We start from the raw sequence: 13943 nt of genomic DNA, 5'->3' as shown, positions 1-13943 counted from the left end.
GCTTCCAGGCCGTGGTTTGTTTGAAGTGTTAATTCCAGTCACAGGTTTATTCGTGAATGTTTCCTCTATGTCATAAAGTCAAGTAAAGTTTATCAAGTAAAGCTCGGGTGAAAGCTAAAGTCCACCGCCCTATGGGCCGGTATTAGGACCCCAAGAAACGTGAGGCCTACTCCGTCGCCAGGATAGAATCATTTTTTCCTTAAGAGTGAGCCTTGGTTGGTTTGCGAGACACAGGGCACAGGAATTTGGAATTACGCTATGGCTTATAGGACAAATGACGCGAGGGAAGAGGGTTCCCCTTCATAGGACAGACAGGCTATTCTTCCTCTAGTGTTCGAGCGTGGTGAGAGTTCACGGCCACCCCTGTCAACTAGACGAGGATGCGTTCAAGGTCAAGGGTATATGACTTGGAAACTAGACGAGGATGCGTTCAAGACACAGTTGGTTGTTGCCACTGTGAATGTCTTCTCTCGGTTGTGCAGAATCCTACGTTTACGGAATTTCTGCAAGCGCCACTAGTGTCACAACAAACAAGGCAACTGTCTTATGCAGTAGAGCCTGTTGAGGGTCAAGCCGAGGTGCCTTGTGCATCCCAGCAGGGCGGAGAGCACTCACATGTTGCAGAGTCACGTGGGGCTCCAAGACAAGTTCCTTCTGTCCACAAACAAGTGGTTAGGAGGCCTATTCCACAGGCTTACCAGTTCAGCCAGCCACCTTTCAAAGTCCGCATGTTGCATTAAATGGACAGGGAACCAGTTTCCTGGCTATCCAATAGGTTTTCCCACCACCCACGGTACATCTTGGGTATTTTGGGGGTAGATCAGTGTTTCAGAGCATGGCTTGTTATGCACCTGGACCCCATGTACGGAAATATTGGCATGCAACAAGGGTTTTAGTGCAATCAGGCCAGTTTGGGGTGCCACGGGGCAATTTTGGCATGGCTGGTTTTTTTTCTGACCAATAGCCACATATGGCACCAATGACGTAAAATGTTGATGGCCAAGGGGCGCCGATGATCCCTATTACAATGCTCCTGTTGTAGACAATTCCCTATGACAATTTGGGAGCACTAGAAAAGCCAATAGCCTACAAAGAAGGTGTTGTAACTGTAAAGCTTGATACTTTCAGCAGCTTTGAGGATAAGGCAAAGACTCTTACTTTCCTCCAGTAGTTTGATACAGCTTATGCAGGGAGAGAATTTTACAGAGGCTTGAAAGCTGCCACTTTCTTGAAAGGCAATGCGCTTACATGGTGGACGACACTGTTGATGCAAGGACTGGCACCCGCCACATGGGTATATTTCAAGCAAATGTTTGCATCTGCGTGGCTGTCAAATGAATTTGAAGCCGCAGACTCGCAGCAACTCACTACGGCTACTTGCAAGAGCCTACAGGAGTACAATCGGAGGTTTTGTAAAGCATTTCTCTCAATAACCTACTACAAGTTTGTGCCACTGACAGAGCAGATTGAGAAGTATTGTTGTGGGCTGCCTAAAGGGCTTCGAGATTACTGTACAAAGAACAAAGTGGCTACCCTCACTCAGCATATGGAAGTTGCCAACACTGGTCTTCCCTTGTTGAAGGGAGAGGACAATGGGTTTCCGGGCAACGTGAAGGGGGGTCAGCAAAAGAGAAATTCAGCAAAGAAGCCCATTGTGAAAGTGACTCCTGAAGCGTCCCAGAGGCCAGAAAAGGCAAACAAAGGCAAGGACTCAGCCAAGACGTTTGAAGGACAAGCTAAGAAAAAGAAAAGGAAGCCTTTTGTGCGCAAGTCGTTCGAGGCAAGAAGGCTTTAATGGTGGTTGAGAACAAGTGTTTCATATGCGAGCAACCTGGTCACTTTGCTACAGATTGTCCACAAAGAAGAAGACCAGCTGATTCAAATGACAAAGAGGACAGGAAAGCACAAAGCCTAAACCCACGACATGTCTAGTGTCAGATTTGGTGGGTGATAGGTCAAGTTCAAATGCCAGTGAGTTATGCAAAGTGTGGGGTAAAGTCAGGGACGAGACAACACTTATCTTCTTTGATCCAGGTGCTAAAGCAAACTTTATCTCACCAAAATTGGCCATCTCAAAGCTGAAGAGATGGGGTACACAGCAAAGGCAGGTTTGGCATGTCGTGGCCACTCAGAGTGTGTTACTCCTATCATTGGAAAGCTGCGTCTGCATATCCAGTCATATGTGGACACAGAGGAATTTTATATCATGCCACTGAAAGGGTGCGAACAATATGCTATTGATGAAGATTTTGCAAGGATCTTTGAACAGTTGCAAGATGGGGAACACCATGAGCACTACCTCCTCAAGGATGGTTTTATGATGATGCATGGGAGATTATGTCTCACCATATGTAGGGCATCGTGGTATAGATGCAACAGTAAAAGAGGTTGAGACATTTTTTTATTGGCCTACTTTTAGGAGAGATGTGGATGCCTTTGTGCGAGCATGCGTGATTTGCCAAAAGGTCAAGTTTGACAGGCAAAAGGCACCAAGGTTATTACAGCCAATGCCTATTCTAGATAAGCCATGGGAAAGCATTACTATGGATTTTATCTTTGATCTTCCAAGAACGCCGACAAGGAATGATGGTATATGGACCATTATTTGCAGGTTCAACAAGCAAGCCCATTTTATTCCAGTCAAGAAGAAGATAAAATCTGACCAGATGGCACGATTGTTTATGTATAATGTGTTCAAGTACCATGGTATGCCACAATCTATTGTCAGTAATCGTGATCCTCGTATGACGAGCCTGTTTTGGAGAGGCTTGTTGGCAAACATGGGTTCCACGCTCAAGTTTTCATCCTCATATCATCCACAAACTGATGGACAGTCAGAAGAGGCTAATTCTACTGTCAACATTATGGTGCATTCGTCAACAGGCAAGGCACCTTTTGAGATTGTTGAGGTGGCAAAAAGATTCCTCCCATTTTGCACACAAAGGACAAAATTTTTAAAGCATATCGTTATGTTGAGAACATGGATGAAATGTATAAGAAGATGAAGCTTGCCTTGGAGAAGACTCGGGCAAAGCAGAAAAGGGTTGGTGATCGTCACCATCGTGAATTCTTGTTTTCACCTCGTGATTGGGTACTTTTACGGTTTGAAAAGGCAAGGTTAAATAAGATGAAGGGCAAGGAAAGGTTGTTTCCGAAGCTTAGTATGCGTTACAATGGACCTTTTCAAGTACTTGAGAAGATCAGCGATGTTGCTTAATAGTTGAAATTGCCTGATACTTGGAAGATTCATAATGCGTTTCACGTGAGTCTTCTAAGACCCTTCATGGGTGATGTGCTAGAAGATATGCCAGATAAGGATCGACCAGAACTTAAGGAACTTGATGAGATCTTGGTACTTGAGCAGGTTTGGCACGTAAGGAAAGAAAAGTTAAGGGAAAAGTTGCATGACGGTATTTGGTGAAGCTCAAGAACTATCCACCTATGGGTGCAAAGTGGATGGAAGAGTGTGAAATTTTGGAGTCACCAAATGTATTGCAGCTTTACCTTGAGGCCTTTGGGCTACAGCCTATGTATGCCTCAACTCAACGTGCTCAAAGGAGGGGTAATGATGGAGCTAGCACATCAAATGTACATATAGATTCAGTGCAATAGAAGTGGACACTGTTTACAAATGCTAAACGCATTATGCTCACTTCTATCGTAGATGAAATGACAAAAGTATGAAGGTCTCATTAAGTCATTTGTATCTATGTTTCATGACCTTTCCTACGGATACATGTGATGATAAAAGGGTGCTAATCACACTAAATCATCTATGGCATGTATATTTGGCATGCAATCGAGGACGTTTGCGATTTCAAGTGGGGAGTATGTCACGAGGCTGTGGCATTGTGTGGCCAATGTGAAACGCCCGACGGTCAAGAGTTTCACCCACAGTCGGGAAGGGCAGGTCGCCACGAGATGGTCGGCTAGTCGGCACTAAAATCCGAGCAGTAAAAGGGTGTCTAGGCTCAGCTCAAAGTCATTTAGGCCCCTCGCTACACTTTATAAGTTGGTGTATACTAGGAATTTAAATCAAAAGAGGCGAAGTGGACACATGGCGGCACCAGATGAGTTTGCCAGTCTTGCATGAAGAGGGGGCACCCAAACTGACAGAAGGTCTGATTTGACCTTATAAGTGAACCACTGCGTGTGTGAGTAGTGGGTGCAGGTGATCACAGCTTTCATGAAAAGCTTGCCTTCTCCCTTGCTCTATGTAGCGTGATGATTCCACTCTCGCACACCTCTCTCCCCCTTTGAATACAGAATCTTAATGCCCAGCTCCACTGCTTTCCATCTGTATCTACAGCTGTGTGGGTTCATGCGCGTATGCCAAGGCAAAAGCCTCTTGTCCAGGTACTGGATCAACTAATTGCTAATCCCCCGTAGGTACAAGTGAATTTGGAGAGATTTCACGCAAGAAATCTCGTCTGATCTAAAGGGCAAGTAGCCCTACAGGCGCGGGAGTATGAGGGCTTGCTACGGATACGATCGACACGCAAAACGGAGCCCAAAACAGTAAAATATGTATTGTGTATTTTTGCAGGTTTAGGGTTTTGACCCTAATTGATCCCTAATATCCCCAGGAGCTTCGGAGAAGTGACAGGATCACTGTACAGGTGATCTAGTGCATTTTGAGGGCAGAAAACAGAGAATTTAGTGTGTTGCAGGATTCTCGCTAAGTTTGGGAAAGTGTCTGTATGCGCCGGGAAAGTCACCTTTTGGCATGGGGATTTGGTATGTGAAGCCTCCTACTGCGGTTATGTTGCCGAAATCGGGCTAGAGTAGGCCATTTTCAGCCTGATAAAAGCAGAACAGCTCGTAGGAACTTACAGGATTTCTCCCAAGTTTTATAAGAATAAAGAAATACTAAAAGGGGCACCAATCTTTGGGGCCTATAGGGTGTTGCTGTCTGCTTGGTAGCACTCTAGCTGCCAGGCCGTGGTTTGTTTGAAGTGTTAATTCCAATCAAAGGTTTATTCGTGAAGTTTTCCTCTCTGTCGTAAAGTCAAGTAAAGTTTTATAAGAATAAAGTAATACCGAAAGGGGCGCTTGTCTTTGGGGCCTACAGGGTGTCCCTGTCTACTTGGTAGCACTCTAGCTGCGATGCCGTGATTTGTTTGAAGTGTTAATTCCAATTACAGGTTTATTCGTGAAGTTTTCCTCTCTGTCTGTTGGCGGTCATAGCACAGCGCACAACCCACCGACATAATGTCAATCCGGTGGATCGGAATCCGGCTAGTGCATGGAGGCATGGATGCACCTAATGTGACGGAATGAGGACTCTAGGAAGAGGGGTAAAGCAAGAGAGGAGAAGAGGGAAAGCCGATGAAGCAAGATCTATGCACACACACTCTCAATCTACACTCTTAACTCTCTAATCATGCAGACAATGGTGTATCCCTTTGCTCTAATCTCAAGCACACACACTCGAATCACACATTAAGCATACACAAAGAAGCCTAATGAGAGAAATGTATGCAACCCACGTACACACACACTCTAATCTAGCACACATGTGAAGCAAGAATGCTCAAACAAGAGGGAAAACTTGAGAGAGAAGAGAAGATTAACACTAATCATACACCATTAACACACATAAGCTTGAAAGACAAGAGAAAGTAGAGAGAACTTAGCTTCCATTAATCCCAATGACTACTACATATGATGTGGAAGATCCAAGCTCAATAGCCACTCCTCTTCTTCTTCTCCACACTCCCTCACACTCTCTTCTCTAAGAATGCCCTTTCACATCTTGTGAATTGACTTATATACAAGGGCTTTTAAAAATGGGCGGCCGGCCATAAAATGTATAACATGCTGCAGGTATCTAGGGTTATCTAATCATCAATGTACTACTTGGAACCCACTGTGGAGCTCGTAAATACAAAAATTATATGCATACACATATGTGTACACACCAATGGAAGCATAATGCATGTCGTTGACGCTCGCCCGTCAACACTCTCCCCTCCCGAAGCTTTGTCGTCCCCGACAAAGCCATGTCGTGGTAGATGCTTGAGGAAGAATGTGCGTGCAAAAAGAAAAAGGTGGATGAGGTAGCAAGCTCAAATATATGGTGATAAGGCATAAGGAAAAGGCAAAGCACATGTAGTAATGAGTAAATGCAAAGAATTATGAAATGTTACACTGCCATTAAGGAAAAATAAATTGCACTTGCTGAAATTAATTAATCAAGAGTTTTGGTCTTATGAATGAGTCTATCAATTAGTTAGCTACGACTAAGGGTTAAAACATTTACTCTAGTACTAGCTAAGTTAGTAAAATTTATCCCAATGCAAAATTCCCTAATTATGTCTGTTATAGATTAGCTAACTAACTCTCGCAACTCGAAACAAAAGCTTGAATTTTTTTTTACTTGAAGCTCAATGGAAGTCTTTCTCATTTCATTTTTCTTGCTTTTCATTTGTTATTTTTCACATTTTGCAAAATCATTTGACGTGTGTGCTTATTTGTATACCCGGGGCTTTTTGCTTCTCAAAGAAAAGCACCCACACTGGGAACCTCTAGGGCTCTAGTACCATAGGCAATACATGTGCGTGAAGTACCAAATCAAGCCAGGATTTCTCTTCCAGCTTAAGCTTTTACACTTGTGGCACTTTTGTTTTTCTTCCATTTCCTTTGTATTTTCACTAGTGTTCTTTGTTGTTTGGGTGAGAAAGCCTCTCTATGCTTAAAACACTCCTAAGGTTTCAAACACTCAAATAATTTTACCAACTAGGACTAGTAGTCAAGTAAACGAGTTAACCTAAAGTCACGGCCTCCTAACCTCAAGGCTCATCAATAAAACTAAACTCTAAGTCAATTAACTAAAGAAAGGACAAGTTTATACATCTTTAATGGTAGATAACAAAACATAATTGAATGCACTTAATCAAACCAAGAAGAAGCCACAATCAACAAATATAAATGTACAAAACTATATAGCATAGGAAGGAGTACACCTGTGCATGGGCTCGATGAAGAGGTCAATGTCATGGAAGCTCCTCGTGTTTGGAGATACATCATGTCTACATGGTCGTCCAATCTCCATGGGCAAGCTAATGCCTGTCCACGTGCTGCATCAAAAGGTCAACAAAAGCACTGTACCTCCAAGAGGTATGTCAACAGCAAGATAAAATAACAAAAGTAACAGAATAATAAAATAAAACATCTAAGCTAGGGTCTAAAACCTGGATATCCAGAGGGAAAAAACCCAAAAGGGAAAAAAGTGCCTCTGGTATATGCACATAAATCTAGTGCACATATCAATGTGTACAAATCTCAAATCTCGTGCAACTAGGAGTCAAGAGAGAGCTCTCACCATGAAGCATGATCTGCAATCTCTTAGCTCGATCTCTAATAGTCAAGGGCTGGCTAACACCTAGCTCCATATGTAAAGTCTGCTCAACAACACAAGGAATGGTCGTAGGGTGGGCATCAACCTCTACTCGAATAGTCTGTGGAAGGCTCTTCGGTAGCCAAATCTGCAATGCTCGTGCTCTCGTAGGGATGTCAGTCTGAGCTCTCCTAGCGTGTCTACGTGTGCATCTAGCTCTAGGACATACTATCTGCTGTGAAGGTACCGACCTCTCTAGGGGTAGTCTCATCTCTCGACATCTGGCTCGTGGAGATCTCGCTCTAGGGTATGATCTTGTATGCGCTGGGTGTGCTACCGCTCGTAGCCTAGGTACCCAAACATGTCTTTGTCCCTCAAAGTAAACATGTGCCTCAAGTGACCGTCTAGATGTGAGCCAACCATGTGAAAGTCCGTCGTCGGTCATATGGCTCTTTAGAAATATGATCGTGTCATCACAGGGTAAAAATCTAGCATGTATCTCGTCACGGGGAACAAATACCTGTTGGGTTGTCGTGGAAGCTCTACGTGGAGAGCTACGTGCCTGATCTATCGTGTGTCGCTCCTCAGTGGCACTACTCATCGTTGCAGAGCCTCCGCCTAGAGAAGGCTCTACACATGGCTGAGATGCCTGTGTACGTGGTCTCCAAACAAGTCTAGCAGGCTCTATCGTATCCCTACATAGGGTGTCAGTAGAGGTCACTCTAGTCCGTGTACGTCCATGTATCTATGGTGTAACCTCTATCTCTGTGGTTTCAGTAATGTGGTCTCTAGGAACCTGATCTAAAAAAGTACGGCTCGTGGCTGATCTCCGCTCAATCGGGTGATCTGATCGTGAATCGGCACTCGTAGATGGCACTAGGGAAACATCTATATGTGGTGGCTGCTCTCTCTGTGACTCACTGGCTATGACACCGCGAGTGGGATAGCGATGCTGTCGGCTCTGCATCTTCTCTCATAGGGGGATCTACTCTCGTAGATGGCTCTAGCTCGACAGCTATCTCTAAGGGCCTCTGTGAGGTTGGCAGATCTAAACAAGGATGCTCAAGGGCAGCTAGAATCTGTGGAGTGGTCTCATCTATAACAAAGCCGTCGGAGTCACTCACTCTATGACTCTGTGAGATCTCTCGCTATGTGTTGGAAGTCTCGTGGATAAGTGTGGTAGGTGGTGTAGGCTCCCTAACAATACTCTGACTGGGCTCTACCTGTGGCAAGCTAGGTGCTGGAGCTATCTCTTGTGGCACACTATCATCCTCATTTGGCATCTCCCAAGGTGGTAGAATACTACGTGACAAAAGAAGCCTAGGAGGTGATCTCTCTAGTGGTGTCTCTCGAGGATTCGGAGCTCTCGGTAGCTGTGGAGCTAGCGTGGTCGTCGTGGGTAAACATAAATCATCATGTCTAAGTCGAGGAGAGTAGGGTAGACCTATAGTCAAAACATATACTGCATGATCGACATCCCTATAAACTCGCTCACGTGGATCTCCTATCAAATATGCAAGAAGGCGGGCTGAAGGATCTCTGGATCCACCACTCGTCAGGGGTTTGTACCTACGACCAAGCTCATCTAGATAGGTCACGATCTGCTCAACTCTCTGAAGCTCCACTAGCCTAGGATGTGTCTGTGTGTCTAGGCTGTCATCTGGGTGTGCTCGCTCAATGTCATCAAAATCAAGGGTCTCAATCAAGAGATACTGCTCTCCGAGCTCATCAATAAAAACTGCTCTATCGGCTTGCGGGTAGACTCTCACAATCTGCATAGGTGTAGATATCATGCGCTGCGGGATGGCTAGCCTCACAAAGGGGTGATCATAAGTGTCAACATAATATGCAACCCCTCGTGGAGATCGGCCTACTATATGCAAGATCTGACCGTCTATATCTCTCATGCTATACCTAGTCTCTCTGGTCTCGGACACTGTCTGAAGGGTAGGGGTCAGTGGTCTAGGGGCACTCATATCTGCAATGGGTGATCTACCCGGCCCTACCTCTGGTGCTCTCAACTGGGGTGATGTGGTCGTCATAGACTCTCGTATGCTCTCTAATCTGTGTCATCAAAGGCTGGCATGGGTCTCTAGATGGTGCAAGGTGTCGAGGTTGAGACTTTCTAAAGTACGTGTCTTGAAGGCTCTGGGTCTCTATCTGTGGCTCACTCTGAGTGGTACACAAAGTGCTAGCAATCGCCGTGTACATCGCTCTAGACTCGTGATAGCTCGAAACGCTTGGCGGCAAATCAAGTCTAGGTGAGGAGAATCCTGGCAGTGGTTTCCTGAGTGATGTGGGTGGTGGCACTGTGTCTAAGGGAGGTAAGGCACTCCTACTCGAAGTAGGGCGCTGGGTCGGTCGAGGATCGTACCGCAATCCACAAGTCAAAAAGTAAAGCTCAGTGCCTGTGGTGCTCATATAGCATCTGTCTTTAGGCTCGCCAACTAGTGTCACAACATCTGTGGATAGGCGTCTACTAGAAGTGCGACACTCTAATCGATATATGCGCTGAGCACTATCTATATAGATCACTCGAGGACCTATTTGCTGTAATGTAACCTGCACGGGATTGTCGAAGGCCTCAAGACAATCATCTGCGTGTACTAGCTCTATCTCCTCTAGCCTAATCAAATGGTCGACCACATACGTGGCGCGATAGTCATCTCTAAATGTCCCATCTCGCGTGTTGTCGGGAAGGACTCGCACCACCTGGAGGGTCTATGTGGGGCCAAAGGAGGCGCGGCACTGGACAAAGAAATGTCCATATGTGTCCGTGTAAAAGGGCCGGCCTCTGTGCTCGCCTACAAGTGTGAGCAATGTGTACTCAGAGCACGAAGTGGTCATGGCCATCATATGTGCGCTCTCGGCGTGCGATAGGCCTCTAAACCTCGTCAACTCGTCGAATGTAGACTAAAAACAAAATCTGCACTATATCGAGGTTTATGCGTACAATCGGACAAATCTGGCAAAACCTAACTCTCGGACATATCTGCTCTAAATGTGTCTAATCGTGTGTACATACGTGCGAGCGTCGAGTATGTGGGACGTGTGGAATATGTGTGAGAAGCAAAGAAAGAAAGAAAAAAAATAGTTTGTTTTAAAAGTGTTTTTTTTTTTTTTTTTTTTTTTGTAAGGCCTTTTAAATTCGGACTCCCATGCAAATCAAATTTTGTTTTTTTGTACTTTCACACTCTTTTTATTATCTTTGTTTCTCTCTCTCTCACTTAGATTCTTTTCTCACATACCTTGTCTTTTGTTGACTTTACTCCCTTTCCACACACCTAAAAACAAGCATGTACATGTGCTTGACCCCCCACCCCCTTTGTTTGTTTGTGCACTACACTTTACACACACCCAAATTGAGGATGGCACACCCAATTTAAGTAAATGCACACACACCTAAATCAAGTAAGTGCACACACTGTTCCGAGAAGTGAGACCTATGTGTATGCAAAGCTAAAAATAGGTCGTGAAGTGCGTACGCTCTCAATTTGGTGAAGATTTTTTTGCAATTAACACTTCAAAATCACACCCAAAATCAATTTTTTATGCATTTTGCATCTAAATTAGGTCGATTTTTGCTTCTTTTTTTGCCTAATTTTGACTAAAAATTATCATAATTAGCAATAGAATTAAGCAAAATTAAGCATATACAATTGATCATCACACTTTGAACTTTGCAATTCATCCAATTTCACATCAATTTGCAATCAATTACAAGCCCAATTAAGTGTGCACACACAAGCATAATCAAGCACTAATCGCTAGTCAATGCACACACATTCTACCAAAAATTGGGCAGTATTTCGGTGCAAAATTGGCAATCAAAAACCATAAACCATATCAACATAATGACCATAATCAATCAATGGTTTTGCATCATACACATTAGCATCAAAATTGCCAAAAAACAAGCACCAATTTGTACACATTTGCCCTCACGTTGGCATACACTAGTGCACATAGATTTGCACCGATTAAGTGCACCTAATCAATTCTCAAACTGCACTTTAATTTCAGATTTTAAAGTAGGTTAATGCACTCACATTACAACAAGAATTGTGTCGATTTCTCCACTCCAATTGACGATTACACACGTGTGTGTGTGTGTGTGTATAGGCAACCGCTTCACCGCATCTCCACCTACAAGCACTAATCACAAAGCATCATGTGTAGCATCATTTTTCTTCAAATCAAACACATAATCATGAAGGCAAAACATCCAATTAAAGATACATTCATGTATAGCACCAAAAACACACAAGAGTAGTGAGTAATTAAACATCAAAATTAGCATAAATCACCCATAATTACACACTTTCTAATCACTCAAATCATGCAAAATTGATGAAAATTCAATCCGTAAGAGTGATGCACAAGCCTCTAATTAGGCACATAAACATGTAAAACACTCCAATTGTTAGCGGATTAGTAGTAAATTAGTGATCAATTAGTGAAATTGAAGAGAAAACATGAAAATTACCCACAACTTTTTTAACAAAATCTCATCACAAATCAACCATTCACCATCACTAATACCTAATCCTAATGAAAATTAAAAACCCAAACCATCACACGGGTGATCCTCTAGCTTAGGCACTCGATCCCCGACAACGGCGCCAATGTTGGCGGTCATAGCACAGCGCACAACCCACCGATATAATGTCATCAATCATACACCATTAACACACATAAGCTTGAAAGACAAGAGAAAGTAGAGAGAACTTAGCTTCCATTAATCCCAATGACTACTACATATGATGTGGAAGATCCAAGCTCCATAGCCACTCTTCTTCTTCTCCACACTCCCTCACACTCTCTTCTCTAAGAATGCCCTTTCACATCTTATGAATTGACTTATATACAAAGGGCTTTTAAAAATGGACGGCCGGCCAAAAAATGTATAACATGCTGCAGGTATCTAGGCTCATCTAATCATCAATGTACAACTTGGAACCCACTGTGAAGCCCGTAAATACAAAAATTATATGCATGCATATATGTGTACACACCAATGGAAGCATAATGCATGTCGTTGACGCTCGTCCGTCAACACTGTCGTAAAGTCAAGTAAAGTTTATCAAGTAAAGCTCGGGTGAAAGCTAAAGTCTACCGCCCTACAGGCCAGTATTAGGACCCCAAGAAACGTGAGGCCTACTACAAACCAGGTGGCATCTCTGAGTACGAACCATGGGGTGCAAGGGCTCCTTCATGCAAGTGGGCTGATGCTGCTCTAGGCCACTCCTCAACTCCTCCTAGGACCTAAGCAGGCTCGCAACAAAACGATCTTCCAACCTCCTTCTCAGACCAACTCTACGCATCTCTGTAAAAATCCACCAGATGGAAGGGCTCCAAGGGCCTCCTTTAGAGTCACTCAAGCTCGAAGTTGGCGAAGCAACAACTCCTTCTAGGGCTCCTCCTCTGGAAGCAGTCCTCTGACCACAAATTTCCCAAGAAGGACCCTGGTTTGCTGTGCTGGATCGATGATCCCCAGCCCCCCTTGAGAACATGGTAAGGTGATGAACTGCCAGGCTACTTTGGCCCGAGCGAGGTGGGTGTCGCGCCTTGACTAAAGAAAATTCCCGATCAGCCTCTCCTGCTGACTGAAACAAGAGCTCGAGAAGATCGAGCAAGACATGATGTACCACATAGTATGCAATAGCACGTGTTGGCCACTACACTCTACCTGCCAAAGAGAGGCATGTCGAACTCCAATGCAACAACTTCCTCCTAATGGACAGGAGGAGGGGAGCTGTTTGCTGCTCAGGGGACAAGTCCAGGCCAACCTAACAACCCAGATACCGAACTGAAGTCCCTAGGGGAATCCACCTGAAACCCTCACCTGGCGACCAATCAAGCGTAGGAGCACTGCCAACCAGAAAGCTGTTGTCTTTTTCAATTGATCGGTGCGCCTAATGCACAACAAAACACCTAAAAAGCTTGCTCATGCCTGTGCAAATTGGCCTATTGGCCCTCCAAGTACAAGGCTGAGTCGTCGGCAAACTCAGCGTCCAATAGCTCGTCTCCCCTAATAGGGAGCTCTAAACCACTCAAGCCAACGTGTTGTGAAGCTAAAAATCTGCTTATCGCCTCAACATAGAACAGAAAGAGGAAGGGGGCTACAGGGCAACCCTGTCTGACCGGACGTGTGAGCAAGAAGCGCTCCTTTCGTCCCCCTGCCAAGAGCACCTGACTGTGCGCACGTCTGTAGAGAGCTGACACACCTATGATCCAAGCATCTGAGAAACCCATCCTTCGTAGAGTGCCCTCCAAGAAGTCCCAATCAACTTTGTCGTAAGCCTTCTCAAAGTCAAGGAGTATCACCAGATCCTCTCCTCGGAGATGCGCAAGGGCAGACGCCTCCCAAAAAGTGAAGATGTTGTCAAGGATACTATGCTCCTTGACAAAACCTATCTGGGTCTCATGTATGATGCTCTCTAGTAGTGGTTGAATCCTCAAGCTCAGAGCCTTTACTAGAATTTTGTGGGCTAAGTTGACGATGGTGATGGGTCACCACTGTTGAATCTCATCCAAGGAGCCTCTCTCCTTGGGAATGAGGTAGATCGAGCCCTCACTCATGTTGTCAGGCATCTCTCCAATG

General features: G+C 44.6%; 1 protein-coding gene and 1 pseudogene across 1 annotated transcript in view; one reads left to right on the top strand and one right to left on the bottom strand.

Annotated features, from left to right (window-relative positions):
• The window catches only part of LOC147466071 (S-adenosyl-L-methionine-dependent methyltransferases superfamily protein), a 112213-nt gene that overhangs the window by 81865 nt on the left and 16405 nt on the right, over nucleotides 1-13943 (top strand). The window lies entirely within an intron of this gene.
• On the bottom strand, nucleotides 9675-10385 carry LOC147466072 (uncharacterized; annotated as a pseudogene).

Source organism: Adiantum capillus-veneris, chromosome 1 (genome assembly GCF_014529385.1).
Source record: "Adiantum capillus-veneris isolate H3 chromosome 1, ASM1452938v2, whole genome shotgun sequence".
NCBI lineage: Eukaryota > Viridiplantae > Streptophyta > Polypodiopsida > Polypodiales > Pteridaceae > Adiantum > Adiantum capillus-veneris.
Note: the sequence above shows the minus strand (reverse complement) of the source record. Positions and strands in the feature narration are given on the sequence as shown.